Here is a 19,811-nt window from a genome sequence, read left to right on the forward strand (position 1 = left end):
GTACCACGCGAGGATATGATTCGATATGGGTAATTGTAGACCGCCTAACTAAATCAGCTCATTTCTTACCTGTGAAGACTACATATTCTATGGCACAGTATGCCCAGCTCTATATTCAAGAAATAGTCAGATTGCATGGAGTTCTGACTTCCATAATATCTGACAGAGGGCCTCAGTTCACTTCTCAGTGTTGGAGAAAGTTACAGGAGGCACTTGGCATGCAGTTGAACTTTAGTACCGCTTTCCACCCTCAGACAGACGAACAGTTCAAAAGGACAATCCAAACACTGGAAGACATGCTTCGCATGAGTGTTTTGGATTTTGGAGGTCAATGGGATGATCAGCTATTTTTGGTGGAGTTTGCCTACAACAAAAGTTATCATTCCAGCATAGGGATGGCACCCTATGAGGCATTATATGGCAGAAAGTGTAGGTCTCCTTTGTGTTGAATGGAAATGGGAGAAGCGAAGGTGCATGATGTAGACCTAGTGCAATACACTTCAGAAATGGTTCCTTTAATCAGAGAACGATTGAAAACGGCTTCAGTAGGCAGAAGAGTTATGCTGATCCTAGACGGAGGGATGTAGAGTTTGCAGTAGGCGATTACGTATTCCTGAAGGTTTCTCTAATGAAAGGAGTCATGAGATTTGGGAAGAAGGGCAAGTTGGCACCCCGGTATATTGGACCTTTTGAGGTTACTGATAGAGTTGGAGTAGTTGCCTACCGGTTAGAGTTACCACCCAATCTTTCTCATGTTCATCCTGTTTTTCACATCTCCATGCTCAGGAAATACATTCTTGATCCTTCTCATGTGCTATAGCCGGATGTAATAGAACTGAAAGAAAACCTGACATTTGAGGAGCAACCTGTAGTCATAGTGGACTACCAAGTGAGGCAGCTAAGATCAAAACAGATCCCTATGGTTAAGGTTTTGTGGAGGAGTCAGTCAGTGAAACAGTGCACGTGGGAGTCAAAGCGGGACATGTGTAGCAAGTACTCTTATCTATTCAATGTATAATTCTGTACTTTATTCTGCCTTGTGTAAAATTCGAAGACAAATTTCTGTAAGGGGAGAAGAATGTAACACCCTAAATTTTTAAATTTATTATTTTGTGAGTAATATTAATATTTTATTTTATTTAAATTTTAGGAAATTATTTGAAATTTTTTGGATTTTCGAAATCGGGTTTGATTTCCTGAAAATATAAAACTTTGATGATTTTTAAAAATTAATTTAAAGACCACGTGGCAAAACTAAAAATATATTTGGACTCTACGAATTTTTCTGGATTTTCTAGAATTTTTTTGGAATTTTTGGGCCTCGTTTTCGGTCCCAAGGCAGAGTAAAAATTTAAAATTTTGTATCTTGAATCGAATCGGACTGGAATGGACCGGTTGAATCGGATCGACCCTTTTCCTTTTCTTCTTCTTTCTCCCTCGCGCGCCCGACGTCCCTCCTTCCCCTCCCGTTTTCTCTCTCCTCCCTCCTCCCTAGGCGGCGCTGCCGCCACCTAGCTTTCCCCACCTCATCGGCCACCGCCCCAGCGCCTCCCCACGGCCGGCCGACGCTCCAGGTGGCTGGAAAACGCGTGCGAAGACTCACCTGTGCGTGCTCGCTGTTTTGGCTTCCTGACAGAAATCCAGCCGATCCGGCCACCGATTGGGACGGATTTTATGTTAAACACCATCTACACCTGAAGAGCTTTTCATAGACACCAAGAACACCAAAATCCATTGAGCGGTTTGCCCAATTTTTGTCCGAGAAGTTTTAGCCCATTTCAACTTTTGGGCTAGGTTTCTCGCAAACTGTGAAACCCACTAGAAAACCGAGAGTACCAGAGGCTCCACTCGTCGAGAACTTCGCGACAATATAAATTTCAAAATTTTCTGACACAATTTTTCGGTGAGTCCCATGAAATTTCGTAGTGTTTTTCCGAGCATTAAATGAGCTTAGAAAATTCCGTAAAAATTATATACTAACCCCCGTATTGTGGGCTTCGTGTAGGTACCTTCAATTCGCGGAAATTCGATGGTTGCCCAGGTCTGTGAAATTCCTGCCAGATAGACCGGCTATCGAAAAAGTCTTGAAATTGGATCGAGATTTTGGCTACCCCACCGTTGTCAGATGTCCCGAGCGCATTTTCGAGATCGGAATCAGAATAGGTAAACTTGAACTTTGCTTTTTCTTAATTTTCTAGTGCTTGAATGGGATTAAAAATCCATAAAATATTCGTGGTAGCTCAGAAAATTATGATTCTTTTTGCATTAGCTTAGTAATGTTGCTAAAGACTGCGGGGTAAAGTTTTAGAATTTTTAGAACTCATTTGGGTAGTTTTTGCAAGACGGTTAAACTATGAGGACTAAACTGTAAGTTTACATGATGTGATTGATGACTGTTTGGATGGGTCCAGGAGGGGCTGTGTGATGTAATTGAGATGTGGATATATGGTTTGTGGATATAGAAGTGTGTTTTAAGCCTTTTTGCAGGTTGGGTAGGTCCTAGGTATAGGGGAGACTCTGCCGGATTTTCAGCACGACTTAGGACATATTTGGTCTTTTCTTGGTTTGTATTGAGTCAATTGTATTAAATAATTGTAATAAAATTGTCAGGTGAGCCGGGACAGCCTTCCTCCTCCGCCCAGCCGCCACAGTGACTTCGGTTGAGTCTGTGAGTAAAATATTAATTTTAATTGTAATTTCGATATTATTATATGTTCAAGCATGCCCATGCATCACTTATAAATATGTATCTATGTAGTTAAACACTAGGCACGCTTTATGTTTCATTCATAATTGTTAAAGTGCCATGGATGTTATTGTGGTAATTTGGAGCAGTTTAAGTGAGTTGGTGTGCGTGTGGTGTGGTGTTAGCTATGGACAGGACTGGTAGACATTGCTTGAGATCTTCACTGGGACCCGGTCCTTCGGGGTAGACACGGCTTGAGTTTTTCACTAGGTCCCCGATTTGGTTTATTAAGTGGAAGTTTGAGCTTGAGTTCTTCGCTGGCACAGTTTGGATTAAGAGAGCTGTATAGGGGATCAACTCCCATATATGTATTGTTTGACATTATCGGGTGTGTGAGTGCTCCAAATTACCTTTTTGCTGTTATGATATGAAAATATTGCCGATGTTGCATTTCACTCTACAAGGTGCATTAGCTTTAGATAGTTATAGAGATTATGGTTAAAATTGATATTTTACTCTCTGAGTCGAACACTCACTCCTATTCATTATTTTTCCAGGCTACAGCAGGATTATTGTTGTGGTTAACCTAGTTTTCTTCTTCGTAGGTCGTTTATTGATATTTGTGTAATTTTGTTAACTCCTAGAATTTCCGCATGTGTTAGAAATATTTATTTGATTTGGGTCTGTAATATAATTTACCATGTTAGACCTGTAAACTTATTATATGCATGTATGTTGGACTGGATGAGGGAGCTAAGCTCTCATTTATTTTTTATGATATTTGAATATGTGGAGGGTAAGCTGAGCTCCCCAATTGATTATATATTGTGTTTACATGTTGGGTGAGTCAAAAACTCCCCGTTGAAAGTTTCATTTTGTGGCCGGACTCTGTCCGGTTGAATTCTTGAAAATGTGCCAAATGGGCCTTAGAGTTGGGTCGAGGAATAGTTAGGCTTACTACGGGCCTCGGGGGCTTTAGGCTGGCCCAGGTCCTAGTGCCGGTCCGGCCCATAGGTTGGGTCGTGACACTTTTTCTCATAAAAAAAGTAAATTATTTTAAAATAGGTAGATAAAAAAACTCAAACTCGATATCTCTCTACTATCTACATCTTAAATGTGAAAAAAGACCAATCAAATTACCTCTAATTGGAAAAAAAATTTTGAATTTAAATCTAAAAATAAGTTTTTTTTTTCTGCAAAATGATGTATTTTGAATTAAAATTACTTCATTTTATATTCATTTTGAACTTGATAAATATATTTTTTTAGGACTCAATTACCAGAACATGGAGATGATCCATACCTCTCGTGTGCTGTTTGTTTAGCTGAAAAAACCTAGCTACTAATTGATCATTGAGTTGCAGTCAATAATTGACATCTAACTTACAAGTGCCTAACCATTTTTACTAATTTTAGAAACACTGTAATTGAATGCTAATCTTACCTTTATCATCATGCATTACAAATAGTAAGATAATGCATGTGCAAGATTTTTATATTATTTATATACAGATATTTTATCTATCCATCGTTCTAAAAGTTTTTATCAATTACAATTGGTGTGTATATATCAGTTTTAATTTCTTAATCAAAGTTATTATTCAATGCGAAACTGAATCAATCTCTTATATGCTCTAGATGTCAGTTTTTATGAGATTAAGCATATGATAATTGAAAATTAATTATAAGGATTATTCTAAGCTAGCTTTGGCCATGTAATGTGGCATTATTCCAGCCACTTTCTTAGTTTCTTGTGGTGAAGTTATGTAATCTGTGCCGGCTGCTAAAATCCCTTAAATACTAAGCAACTTGCACACATGAAGTAATCAAAATTAAAGCACATACAATAGATATATAAAAGAATCAAATGAGTTTTAAATTAGTGGTGTTAGAGTCATTTTCAAGACTATGAAGTTTTGAGTGTAAATCTAAATCAAAACAAGAAAATTAACAATCAATAATCTTCACAATTTCCATCATATCTATCATTTGAGTAGCTTTATTATTATTATTATTTTTTTTTTTTGATTCCTATGCACTTATAAATTGCTTGACTAGCTATATAAAATGCTTGAACGACATATAATTACTTGGACCCATTTTCAACACAATTTGGACTACAAATAGAGACTTAAAATTTTTCTTTCTTTCAAACAAAGGAAACGTGTTAATGGAATACACGAATGAAATGGGTATTTTAAGTCAAAGAAAATGATATATATTCACAAAGGAAAATACTTATGTAAACTTAATTTATCATATAGCCGTTGACAATGTAATGATTTTCTTTCCAGTCATTCACAATTCAATAACAATTATAAATAGGCCTATTCATAAAAAAAGACCAAACCTTATCTGTTTTTACAATTTTATCCTTTCTTTTTTATTTTTAGTAAAATTGGTCAAATTTCTAAAACCTTAAAATTTTATCCCGTTTTTAATGAACTCTATTTTTCAATTTTTTTTTTATAACTATCATTAAAAAATATAACATTGTCACGTTTATTAGCTCTTTCATAATTTCATTTTGATAACCATTAAGTATTAGATAGTGCTGAGATTTAGTAATAATAAAAAAAGAGACCGTGTTATTAAAACCATCTAATTTAATTAAATTAATAAGAATTTTGATGTACTAGAAATATCAAAATGATATTGAGAAGTAGTTAATGGTAGTGATAAGATTGGATAGCTATAAAATGAAGGGATAGAATTTGTAAAAAAACAAATGGATAAAATTGTAACAAATTTTCAAAATTTTGAAAAATATATATAAAATTTTTTATATATTTTAAATTTTAACCGTTTCTGTCTACAATAAAAAAATAGGATAAAATTATCTAACCGCAATAAAATTTGACTTTTATTTGTCAATAGGCATTATAAATAATTGATAAATTTATCAATCAATATTCTTACGTCGCATGATATTATTGATATAATTTATAAATGACATAATAAACTAAGTTTACCAAAAAATTTCTCATTCACAAATTCTTATATAATAACTAGTTGAAATACATTTTGCTAATTTGATAACATTCATTGCATGTCATGATTATGGTACTTAATTAATTGGATAGAGATTATCTTGTAATACTCTCCCTTTTGTACCAAGGAACCTCTTCAAAACTAATGCATGCATTTTATATTATCATTTATGTATAATTTTTGCACATAATTTATCCTTATTCATAATTATTATTATAAATATTAGCATATATTTAGTCAATTTTACAATATTACACTTCTTAGTTTAATTTTTGGAATTTATTTATTTTGTAGGTTAAATTTAGAGAAATTTGGTGTATTTTGATCAAAGCAGTCATTTGAAAGAAATTAGAGTTGAATTGCAAAAATTTTGAAGTTATAAGTGTTAATGGCATATGTATAAATCACAAATATAACTTATCAATTATGTACTGGCTCCAATAAAGCCTTGCAGAAATTAAAAGTGTGGCTTACTAATTTTTTTCCTGTTTGAAAATTAAAATTTTATAAAATTTAATTTAAATTGTATAAATTTTAATACATCACTTTCTCTAGAATCTTTAAAATATTTATGATATGAACCATATAAAAACTCCTTTATCTCTTTCTTTCCATAAGGAGAAAGGAAGAGAGATTTTGCAAGAAAGAAGGAGAGGAAGAGGAGCTCGTGAAGTTTGGTTTTGCAGCAGCAGCAGCGAAGCCATTTTCTGCAACTCTCCAGCAGCAAAATCTTCATCATTTTATTGGGTTTTTCTATTCCTTAGCTTAGATTTTCATTATTTCTTCATTTCTATACTTGGGTTTGTCTTGAAACCATGATTTGTGAGTAGATCTTTGAGATTCTAGAGATGAGTTTGTAAATATTGCTTGGTATTGTGGTTTTTGAACTGATTTGTCATTTAAATAAGATTTGCTGCATTTTGATTTATTGCTTGTGAGCTTGTTGCCTTGCTTGATGAATGGGCCCTTATTAAGTTAAGTTTTAATCCTTGACAGATGGACTGAAAGGTGAATGTTTGGGATAGATAATCTTGCAATAAACTTAGTTTTCTTGGTGTTAGAGATAAGCTAAGAGGATTAAGGGGACTTTCCAAAATCAATAAGAGCTTTAATTGGGTTTTTGTTAGATTTGAAATACCGTGAAAATATGGTTTGATTTAATGAATACCAACTTTGAAATGCTTGAAAAAGGTTTCAAAGAACTAAGAATTGATTTCCCTTAAAATTGCAATTCTCATGTGTTTGGCTAAATTGGGGATAAACCACATGCAAACAAAAATCCTATCTCTAGAATCACTTTAATTTTTATTGAATTTAGATTTAATTCTTTCTAATTTCATAAATAGAACTTTCAAATTAAATTTTGGTAATTTAGTCTAATTAATTTAATTAATTATTTAATTTAGTTTAAATTCCTCAAATACCAATATTAAATTTTAAATTTCACATTTTTTATATCTTTAAATTTTACCATTCTAATTAGCTTATCTTTTTATTTCTAATTTAAGCACAATTCTCTGTGGGAATGATATTATTTATAGAGATTATCTTGTAATACTCTCCCTTTTGTACCAAGGAACTTCTTCAAAACCTATCAATTTTCATATTCGTGTTATTAAGTTATACGCTTGACATCATATTCTATATGGGGGATAAGCAAAATAAAAGTTGATATGAATATCTAGTTAAAGTCCTGCCCCATTCATTCAATCATCATTAGGCCGGTGGCAACCCTATTGACTTTTTTTTTTTTTTTTCTTTTCAATCAATGGAAATATAAGTAAAAAGTTATATATATATATATATATATATATATATATATATATATATATATATATAATTTTAAATATTTTAAAATCAATTTATATATATCAAAACTCAATTTATGTATATAAATTAATTCTAATCCAATATTTTGATTATAAGTGTTAATGGCATATGTATAAATCACAAATATAACTTATCAATTATGTACTGGCTCCAATAAAGCCTTGCAGAAATTAAAAGTGTGGCTGACTAATTTTTTTCCTGTTTGAAAATTAAAATTTTATAAAATTTAATTTAAATTGTATAAATTTTAATAATATTTAAATTAAAATTTAAAATATTTATGATATAAATTAAATTTGAGAAGCGATAACTAATGAATTTTAGTTCAGTGATACTGAAATAGTTTTCAAAATTGTGAGATTATGAATTGTCTTAAATTCATAAATATAGAATATTTCATGTATTGAGTTACTCTTTTTCTATAATTCATAGAAAAATTTCTCGAAAATGTAAGAAGAGGAGATTCTTTTTATCGTTGGTTCACTCTGGGTATCTCACTATCAAGAAAGAAAGTTTTAATCTTGCTAGCTAGTCACAGCCTTTGAATGCCAAAGATATATGAGACATGTCCTATCTACTCACATGAACTGAACATGTAAAGCCCCCTCTGGAAATGGCAACCTGTGTTTTTCACAATTTGTTGTCTCTTTGTCTTTGTGCATACAGCTCCTTAAATTATCACAGCTTCATACCAACACCGAGTTTGTTTCGCAGTGAACAACAATCAAATTATTCTTACTGAATAAAAAATTTAAAATTTACGCTATTTTGATTTAAAATTAATATGATGCTATTAAATAATTGAAAATTTATTAAAGTCTAGCACTATAATGAATAGCAACAAATGGTGGGCGGCTTAATGGGTGTCCCAAGAATCAAGTTGCGTACAAACTTGAAATTCAGACCCTAGTGCTTTTGTGAAGGAACTAAAGGCAGAAGTCAGTTGGAGACAGCAGGAAGTGATTCTTAAAACTTGGGCAAAACAACAATTTCATGACTCAACTGCTAAATTAAATCAGACGAAATCTGTCCTATTTCATTCTTTTTACCCAAGTCTTCATAATTCATATAGTGGTAGCTTCTAAGCTCTCATGGAATGTCTTGAATTCTTAACTTACTTTGTTTTTTAGATGGTATTTAGTTTAATTATTTATTTTTAATTTTTAATTTAAAATATATTTTTTAATTTATAAATTCAATCAACTTATAAGTGAGATGATTGACTTATAAATTAAACTAAAAGCATATGAGTTCTGAATATTATGACCTATATGTTTTGGCTTGTATGTATTGCAAACATATAGGCTTCTTGAAAAGATTAAGGAACTAAATTAATTATTATTCAGTAGCTTCTTCTGCTAGCTAGCCAAGTCTTTGGCTTTAAGGCATTTGACAAATGGGGTTATATAATTGGTCTTAAAGATCAGTAGCATTAATTATAGTGTTTACACTATTACTAGTATCATGTGGTATGATTACAAGTACTTCCAGTCAAAATTAAGCCAAAGCAAGGCATTTCAGTCATTGTACTTTATCTTACAGAACCATAAAGATCACCCTTTCTCCCCTCAATTAATTATTACAAATTAATTTATTTTGATGCGATTGTGAAAATATATAATCAATAAAAGGAAAAATAAAGAAAATACAATACAAATAATATTTAATGTGGTCTGTTCTCTCACTATAAATTTATATTTATGAACATATTATTTTTTATTATCAATCAAAATATAAAGATACATCATTAAATTTAAAATTATCTATTAAACTCATCAATCTAATTACACACAAGACAATATTCAAATAGAAATAACTCTAAAATATGAATAATTATTTATGTAAAAATTAATTTTTCATCCAATTGAGGAATTTTTTTATATTTAAATTATAAAAAAAATTCTAAATTTCAGTTATACCTAACATTAATTTATTAATTATTAATAATAGTACCCTACTTCATAAATTATTAGTGGCTTAATTAAATTCTTGATGTCAATAATTCAAGGCAAGGGTATGCGTATATGTCAAGGCAGGTGCTTGCAGGTAGGAACCTGCAGGTGTATCCAATTGGCTTAATAGGTGTTGGGGTGTTTATAAAGTAATAAGAACCCTTCAATCGATATTCAAGAATTTTTACACTTCAATCGATATTCAAGAATTTTTACACTGTTATTCATATGCAAAGAAATTATTATAATTATTTATTTTGTTTTTATATCCCATTTATAGCAAGTAAAATTTCTACTTTTTTTTTAAGTAGAGAAGCTAGAGGAGTGAGATGACTCTGCCAAATTACCATGTTTATCACGTTGAATCACAAAGGCCAAATGAAGTGGCCATCCTAACTCAAAGTTGTTTCATTGGCTGCAACTTTTTTTTCTTTAACCTTTTATAAAAAAATTAAAAAAAAGTATATTTGAATATAAAAAATCCTTTTTTAAAAGTAAAAGGAAACACTTTGCATATGGAAAAATGTAAAAGTCTCAATATATCATTAGATTTCGAGATGACATGACACCAATCATGGAAAGTTCTTGTATGAACGTGATCCACCCGACCTGTATCACCATTAATTTTGTAATAACACACACACACACACACACACACACACACACACACACACACACACACATATATATATATATATATATATATATATATATATATATATATCATTATTTTCATATGGGACCAGTTTAATTATCATGAGAATAAGACTAGGGCCCATAATAATAAGTTAGGAGGAGATTTGGGGTTTGAAGGCTTTGAATGTGAATTGCCCTAAAAGAAAGGGATCTTACCTAAGCAGTACATAGAGGTTGAAGCTGGACCAGTTGTGTACCTATGGGTATCTAGCAAAGGCTTGGCCACATGTCCAGCTTCCAAGCATTTATCATGGATCTAATAGAACCCAATTCTTTTTCTTCTTCTTCTTGTACTCTGTAGTCTAATTAAATAAATAAATAAAGTAGTGGACGCAAATTCACCTGTTTATGAGGATTTCCTTCTCTCCTTTGATTCTTTAGTTTTTGGCCAACTTTTAGTGCCCTATCAGATAGGTTAAGTCAGCATGAAAGCATGAAACACGTAGCCAACCATGCTTTTTACGCCTGCTAGGAAAGTCATTGCTCTTGTAAAGTCATGTTTTCTAATACATTATAGACATTTTTTTTTTCTTATTTGCAGTCTCAAATCATTATTTATTTTATTAATTTATTTTTTAAAACGAATTTAAGAGTATATTTCTTCATGTTTAAACCTGTATATTGAGAAACAAATCGAGTTAGCAGTCAGACTAACCTGGTGGATTGCATATATAAATTAAAAAATAAAAGATTGTTATTGTTTTTCTACATCCAATTTATAGTTCATCTAGATAGATCACTTCTTATTTATTTATTTATCATTTTCATAATTGGGTTGGTGAGATTAAGACCCAGCAAGAGTTTTGGCTTTGAAATTGTTTGTCTTCTTGCCATATTGAATGCACAATTTGGAAGAATTCAAATCTCATAATTAATTTATTTGCAAAACGTCTATATATATTTTGGAAAAGGAAATATATATATATATAAACTTTCAAAGCATTAATTAAGTTATCTAACCCATTTTCTTAATGGTTTAATGTTTAAATTTGGAATTTAAATTAAAAAAATATAACTTAATCAAATCTTAAAGTTTTTTTAGTTATTTAATTCTCCTCTTCCCTTCAAAAATTTTTAATAAAGAGAAATTTATTTTAACATGAATAATTTTGGTTTAAAAAAGAGAGAATCATTTAAAAATAAAAATGGAACAAAAAAGGAAGTCAGTAGCCAGTAGGTGGGTTGGTGGGGTAAAAAAAAAATTATTGTAACTCTTTTCAGTTAATACGGATTGGTTTGAGCTTCTCCTTTTGAAAATTTTTATTGGCATTTTTACTATTAAGATTAAGATTTCTTTTTTGGTTTTTAAAACTTAACTCTCAAATCGTGTCATGGTCATTCGATTGTATCTATGACGAGAAAGATATTATTAAGTTAATTAAACTTAAAAAAATTGATATTAAAAATTAAAAAAAATTATAATTATTGTGTGATTATTTCAGAAGGATTAATCAATCTAAAGATTTTTTTTTCTTAAAAATTATTTAATTAATTAGGTGGGGTGAAGTTGACAGATAAAAATCTTGGATCAATGATCTATCCATAACAAAACGGAAATTATTGGCAGGAGGAGGACTGAAAAATGCCTACCTCAATTATGTAATTATATATTATAATTAAAAAGAAAAAGCTAATTATGTTTTATGAGGTCACTCTTCTAGATTGTTTAATTTGGTAATTTAAAATATGTAAAATACATAACATCCTTTTTACACATTTTAATTCCTATAAATTTTATTAAAAAAAATCCTCGCAGTATTTTAAACTTTCAAAATATTTTATGGTATATTTTAACTCATATAAACTTCTCATAACACATTTTAACTTTTGTAAATTTTTCATGATATACCTTAATTTTTATAAAAATAAAATTAAGATATATTTCAGATTCTAGTCAGTAAATTACCATATCAACGCAATTAGAATTCACGCTTTTTAGTTTGAAAATCTTAAGAGTATATTAATTCCACTTTATAAGAGTTAGAAATGTGTAATAATACATTTTAAAAATTTAAGTTGTAACTAAATTTTCTTTTGGTAAAATTCAGGTTTAAAATGGTGTATTCTTTATATATGTATATATATAACATAAATGATTCTTGGCTCAAGTTGATCACATTAAATGCAGATCAATAGATTTTCAGCCACATAAAAAGTCTTCAATTCCCTTTTTTATTTTGGAGGCAATTAGTTAAATTTTTTTCCCTTCAATTGACTTTATTACTTTTTGATTTATGTGCAAAGAACAATAAATTCATTTTTATTTCCAATAAATCTCTTCAATGAGTTGTTTTAAACATAAAAAAATGAATATTCTTAGCATACTATAATTATATATTATATAGACATATGACATGTTAATATTTTGATTTTTTTTGAGTAATTGCTAATATTTAATTTTTAATTATATAAAAATGTAAAAGTTTATTTAAAATTTTAAAAATTTGAATTTTTAATATATTCTTCTATGTGAATATATTATTATTTTTTTTTATAACGAAGTTATTATTCCTCCCATTGTATTCAATAACTCTGTCCTAATGAAATTGAAATAATTTATACAAGCCGTACGATTGTAATTTAAAAAAGAAAAAAAAAAGAATGAAGAGTTCAATTTATTATTCTAACAATTTCAATTAAGCACATTTACAACAATTAGTCCGTAGAATACAATGCTAAACAAGACTTATTTTTAATTAATACATTCTATACACTTAGAGTCATCATTCTAGCATGGAATTGCTGGTATTATTAAATTTTAATTTTTTTAGAATAATTTTAATATTAATATAAGTGTGATACTATTTTTTCAAATGTGCATAGATGTAATATTCTCTATTAAGTTAGCAAAACTCAATCAACACTCCCATTAACTAAGAGTTCAAGTTTTATCGATTGTTCCTTCTGGTGATCAATTTATAAATTTTACTCTAGTACTATGGTGGTATGCCCAAAACTCGGAAGGTAGAGCCCCTTCACTTGAATTTTTTATTATCAAAAGGGTAGTTTGCAATTAAATCTTTGAAATAATAAAATTCACAAATTAATCTCTAATGTGTTTTTAAGTAATAATTTGATTCTTAAATTTTAATTCTGTTACTAAATTAGTTGTTGTCGTCTAAATTGAAAATTAATTACTTTTCAATTTAAAATAATTTGGTCTTTAAAATTTTTTTTTATTAAAAAAACAGTCTTTGAAATTTTGCTAATAAAATAAAATTTCAAGAACTAAATTACAAGCAGCAAATGACATGAACTTATTCATTAAAAAAGTGAATTTGAGAACCAAATTGTTATTCAAAAATATACCAGGGACTAATCTGTGAGTTTTACTATGTCTTTGGAACTCAAATGCAAATTACCCTTACCAAAAAAGGAAACTAAATCATTGTCTTCTTTTCAATAATAGAGATTATTTAGTACACCTGGTATACATACACCCTCTCTTTAGATATATGGATTTCATTTTTCTAAAATTAAGGAAATTTTTTTTTCCTTCGTAAAGGAATACTATTTTTTAGTGCTCCGATATATTTAATAATTCTCCTTTCAACAATACATGCATGTGAATTCTAAATGATACAATTATACTAGTTTGGTAAGAGATATAGACCCGTTTGATTAAAAAAAAATGATTTAGAAATGAAAATGATTTCTTTTGTGGATGTTTGAAAACTCTATTTTTTTTTTATTTATATCTCTATAAATTAGGGAATTCGATTCCTACAATTAAAGGAATATTTCCTTCTCAACCTGAGAATTAAAACATAAGAATAGGAATGATTATCTTACTAAAAGCTAAATACTCAATTTTATTCTTGTGCATATTGTGCTTAATTTTTATATTTCTATATTATTTATTATAATAAAAATATAAAAAATAACATTTTTATATTTCAAATAATTAATTAAAATAAAAATATAATAATTATAATAATCAAAATAATTGTAATTATAATTAAAATAATTATAGTAATTATAATATTTTTATATTTCAAATAATTATTTAAAAATAAAAATTATAATTATAATAATTAAAATCGTTAATTAAAATAAAAATAGAAATCAAAATCGAAATAATTATAATAATCATACTTAAAATATAAAATTTTTATGTTTATATTTTCATATAAATAATTAAAATTAAAAGTTATAGTTATAATTAATTATAGTTAATTAGAATTTTTTTTCAAAACTATACGTAATTAGAATGAAAGTAGTAAAAGTATAATTTTTATATTTTCATATAATTAATCAAAATACAAAAATTTGAATATAATTAACTTTAATTATTTAAATTAAAAAGATAAAATATATTATTTTTTTTGTTTTTACTTATAATTAAATAAAATTATAATTAAATTAATTAAAATATAAAAAATATTATTTTTATATTCTCATACAAAAATTAAAATCAAAAGGTAAAAATATAAAAAAAAATTATTTTAAGTTGATTTTCATATAAGTGCAAAGCAAGTTTGATTCTGTAACTTATACATGCAAATTAAACACATTAAAAAGAAATTTAACTCTAATTTTATAATAAATTAAACATGAATAAATATTTATCATTTTATTTTTTATTCTGCTAGATTTTAATTCTAATATCGATTTTGATTTTGGTATGCGAACCAATCGTCCCGTAAAATGAAGATAATAATGCTATGACATTGACAAAGCTGCCAACCTTTACCTGCAAAAACTTTTTTTTTTCCTTTGCCTTTTTCTGATTCCACATTCCTTTGTCACCGAAAGTGAGGCAGGTTGGTATGAATTCTAATCACACATCAAGCTAGAGAATTTATTCAAGAAACAAACTTCTTTACGAGTGTGTAACCTTCCTTACCAAAACAAGTATCTATACACATTTCCAATTTCCTGGAGGATTGCCATCGTTGGCACCTTATAAAAATCTCACCTGTTGCCCCCTACAGTCCTACTGCTGATAGCGACCTGAACAACTAGGAACGTTCCATTTGCATTGGAAAAATAATAATAACAGAATGTATGCTTTTCTACAGGCTAGACATTGAATACCTATCAGAAAACTCATATCCCTGATAAATTCCCTACCAAAATTTAATCCATTAAATGGATTTGCTTACAAGAAGTAACCTTCCCTTTGTCTCTCTGATCATGGGCTACTGTCCTTATCATTGGCAAGTTGAAAATCAGCAGGTTTGATTGCTCTTTGATCTATGCTTTCTCATCATTTATCACAATACATTTGATTCTTCAAGTACAATTTTGATTGATTTAGTTAGTATTCAAAGAACAAAAGAACTGGGGAAGGAAAAATCACAGTGCATGCAAAATACAAAAGAATGTAATCTTTAAACTGTAACGTGGGACCATGATTACATCTCCTTCCACTATGTAAAAGCTAAAGCAAACAAATCAATTGAAACACCAGCCATTTTTTTTTTCCATTTTGGCAACCTCACACTCACACCACCTCTCTCATTATTTTTTGACAATTGCAGATTCCCATGCCGCTTGTCACTTCACCTTTGGGTTGAGAAAAAACATCTTCTTGCACACCTGCTGTAATTTTCTCCTCATCTAACAACAGTCAAAGAATCATTGCTTTATAACTTTTTTGGTTTTAATAATTTAGACTCAAATTCGAGACCTCATACCACTGGTTGCATTGCCTTAAAACTTCACAAAGCAGAGAGCATCATATCATAGTCTCAGTTGAAAATATCCAGGGACAGATTAGTATTTCGATTTAGAAGATGCATATAGGTAAAAATATGAAAACCAGCAAATGACAAGCAATCCACCATTAGGTTCTTTTCCTCATCCCGTTACCAACAGGAATTTCGATATCTTCCAGAAATATGTGGACAACATTTGTTGATTAGTTAAGAATCTTATTTATCAACCACAAAAGATTAATTTCATACAATTGTGCTCATTTCAATTCCAATTCTGAATTAATTTTAGACATTCACTGTCGAAACAGAACCAAAATACTAAGAGAAGACATAAGAATGACACCAAGATGATTGGTAAGTGGGAATCCACTTTAAGAAAAGTTCATAGTTTTGTTTAATGGCAGTTGAAATCAAGACCTGGCAGCTTAGCATTCGTTTTTTGCAAATTTCACTGAACCCATTTGCCTGAGTTCCTGGGCAGAAATGGATAGGCAATGACAAGCCACTCTATGCCATCATTTTGATTTGATATTGAAAGACTGTTCAATTGTGCTCTATCCCTTTCATCCATGAATTGAGTCAAACTTTCCTGCATCAAAATGGAGTACCCCAATTGCAGGCTTAAAAATGAAACTTGGCTTCGTAAATTGCCGAAAGCCGTTGTAGGCCATGTTGCACCTAACTCAATCAGAGCCCAAATGTATATACATTTAAGGCAGATCATCACAACTATGAACGATTACCCATCGTGAGATTTGATACTCAATACAGTAAACAATCAACAATGAATAAGATAACAATTCCAGTAAGAAATATGAAACCTGATTTCCATATTGATATAATAATGTTCATGTAGAATTTAGCGGGCGCAAGGGCTTACGAGCACAAAACGGGCCAGCCTACTACAATTGGGCTGACCTTGGCACATTTCCACCAAAATATCTAACCCATTTTAGTTTAATCGTTTAAAACTTTACATTACATGGCTCTTCAATTTTTAAACTTGCTGATGTCGATTGTCCACATTCTAAAGTTCAACATGAAAAGGAGTAATAATAAACTGAAACAAAATGTTGTCTGAAGGCGGCAACATTCTGGCAAGAAAATGTAAACCTAGATCATGGAATTAAAAAGAAAATATGCCTTCAATAATCTTTGATTTATTGATACTAGAATTTGTCTGCTATGAGATATTAAGTTGAAGTTTCAGTTCTATTTGGAGTCAAATTAAAAAAAGAAAAAAAAGCCTCCAATACCATATTTCAATTTGAAACAAAAGTGCAGATATGGGCGGCTCTGAATTGATACTCATGAATCGTATTCATACATTTTCCTGCGTTACTTGAACTTGCAACATCAGCATATTGGAAAGAGGGGATTTTGTTTTGTCAGAATTTAGGGTAGTAGACAAAGGTCTGTCTTGGACTCCTGATGTATGATGAAATGATGCTGCCACACCTGGGAATCATACTAGAGATTGGCTTGAAGTGGACATCGCAGGATGCCTAACCTATAAACCCATGGAGCAACATAACTCTTAATGTAGTAGAATAATGAAACTAACAAGGTTGTCCCAGAATAACTCACAACAGAACCCCAACAATAAATGTCAAAACCTGAGCAACCCCAATCAGAAATTCACCAAAAAAGACTCTCGCTCTTGCCACGCTAATGCACTCCAGCCAAATTGGTATTTCCTTATAAGGAAATGCATCAATCAAGGATCACAAAGAGAAGCCTTAGTTTTATATAATCAAATTCGCTGTAAAAGAACTTACATACTGGGTTTAGTCCCTTTAATTTTGAAGGCTTGCGCTTCTGTCTCTATGATAAAAAATGGAAAATGTTTGCATGCAGAGGCAGTCAAGAATGGGGTGGATTTTGATGTAGTGATTGGAACTTCGTTGGTTGACATGTATGCGAAATCCGGGGATATGTTTTATTCCCGTTAAATGTTTGATTGTATGCCTGCGAGAAATGTTGTAACGTGGAATGCAATGATTGGTGGATACGTTAGAAATGGAGATATGAAATCCGCGTCAGTTTTATTTGAGAAAATGTCCTCAAGAACTGCTGTGACTTGGATTGAGATGATCGATGGTTTCGCGAGGAGTGGAGATTTGGTTACTGCTAGGTGTATTTTCGATCAGGTACCTCCTCAGTTGAAGGATGTGGTTACATGGACTGTGATGGTAGATGGATATACAAGCAAAGGACAAATGGTAGATTCAAGGGTACTTTTCGAAGAGATGCCAGAGAGGAATTTCTTCGCATGGTCTTCAATGATATCTGGGTATTGCAAGATAGGTCATGTTAAGGAGGCCAGGGCTATTTTTGATCTAGTTCCAATCAGGAACTTGGTAAATTGGAATTCTTTGATTTGTGGGTATGCGCAAAATAGGTTTTGTGAGGAAGCCTTGAAAGCATTTAGAAAGATGCAAGCCGATGGCTTTGAACCTGATGAAGTCACAGTTGTGAGTATTTTATCTGCTATTGCTCAGCTGGGTCTATTGGATGTGGGTAAAGATGTTCACCAACTGGTATATGATAAAGGGATAAAGCTTAATCAGTTTGTTATGAATGCATCAGTTGACATGTATGCAAAATGTGACATGTATGCGAAATGTAGGGATTTAACTAATGCGAGATTAATTTTGAAGGGATGACCAGTAAAAACAGTGCCTGCTGGAATGCTATGATAACAGGTTGTGCCATTCACGGGCAATGCAAAGAAGCTCTTGATTTTTTCAGGAGGATGGAAAAGTCCATTGAGAAACCTGATGAGATAACATTTCTCTCTGTCCTCTCAGCTTGTGCACATGGGGGATTTATAGAGAAGCGTGGATTAGCAACAAGCATTATGCATTATGGCTGTGTGGTTGATCTTCTTGGGCGTGCAGGAAGACTACAAGATGCTTATGATTCATTAAGAGAATGCCAATAAAACCAAATGATGCAGTTTGGGGTGCTTTGGTTGGAGCATGTCGAGTTCATTTCGATATGGATATGGTGAAACGAGTAATGGAAGATGTTAACAGACAAGATCGTGGAGTAGATTCTGGCAATGATCCACATTATGTTCTGCTATCAAATATATATGTTGCTTCTGATTGTTGGGGGAAGGCTGAAAGGATGAGGATGCTTATGGTGAATCAAGGGCTTCTCAAAACACCAGGACGCAGTTCAGTTATGCTTGTAAATACAGAGGAATAGTTTCATGCGTGTACCAAGTTAATTGCCAACGAGAAGCGTACCATTATCCATTTTGTTTCCGGTGAAAGGTCTCTATAAACTGAAAGACCCGGGTAAAAGATGTGATTCAGCATCTAGGCGAAGGTTCCAGTAATATTGTTGCACCACTTCTTGTAAACACGTTCAATGATATGGTACAAAACTGCAGAAGAAAGTGTAGAAATCCCAGAAACCAAAACTGACTTTTCTTCGAAAACCCACGGGACTTCTCATTTTCTCCCTCATGAATCAAACTTTCTCTTGGTTCTGCTGTTGCTTTAGGTCTTTGACATCCCGGTTTCTTGTGAAGAATAAGCAAGCAAATGGCTGTAAGCTACTACATAATGGTAATGACATCTCCAAGGAAAGATACAACTAGTGAACAAGATACTAACCATTTTCTCTCGAACTTGGAACACTGTTAGAGTTGAGAAATAAGAAAATCAATTTTAGTGCTCTTTCTAGCAGATCAAAGAACAGATATATTCGCGGGTCACAAGAACTCCATATGCTTAATTTTCTTGTGGTCCTGAAAAAGATGAGAGTAGCCAGCCACACTTGGTCCTTAAGCTTGAAAGAATTGTGAAGAAATTAAGGCATGAGCTGGAAAAATTATACAATGTCCTAAGTCTTACCTACACTTAGAGAATTATTCTATGCAATCTAAGCGTTTATACATCGGATCAAACTTACCATAATTTTTTTTTTGAAATAACTTACCATATTTTAATTAATTAATATATTATTTGTAGACTGATTTATATA

General features: G+C 30.9%; 1 pseudogene; it reads left to right on the top strand.

Moving 5' to 3' along the window:
- Positions 1 to 16,851: 16,851 nt before the first annotated feature.
- LOC110649917 (pentatricopeptide repeat-containing protein At3g21470-like) lies at positions 16,852 to 19,221 on the top strand (annotated as a pseudogene).
- Positions 19,222 to 19,811: the final 590 nt, after the last annotated feature.

The sequence above is a fragment of the Hevea brasiliensis genome, chromosome 12 (genome assembly GCF_030052815.1).
Source record: "Hevea brasiliensis isolate MT/VB/25A 57/8 chromosome 12, ASM3005281v1, whole genome shotgun sequence".
NCBI classification, from domain to species: Eukaryota; Viridiplantae; Streptophyta; class Magnoliopsida; order Malpighiales; family Euphorbiaceae; genus Hevea; species Hevea brasiliensis.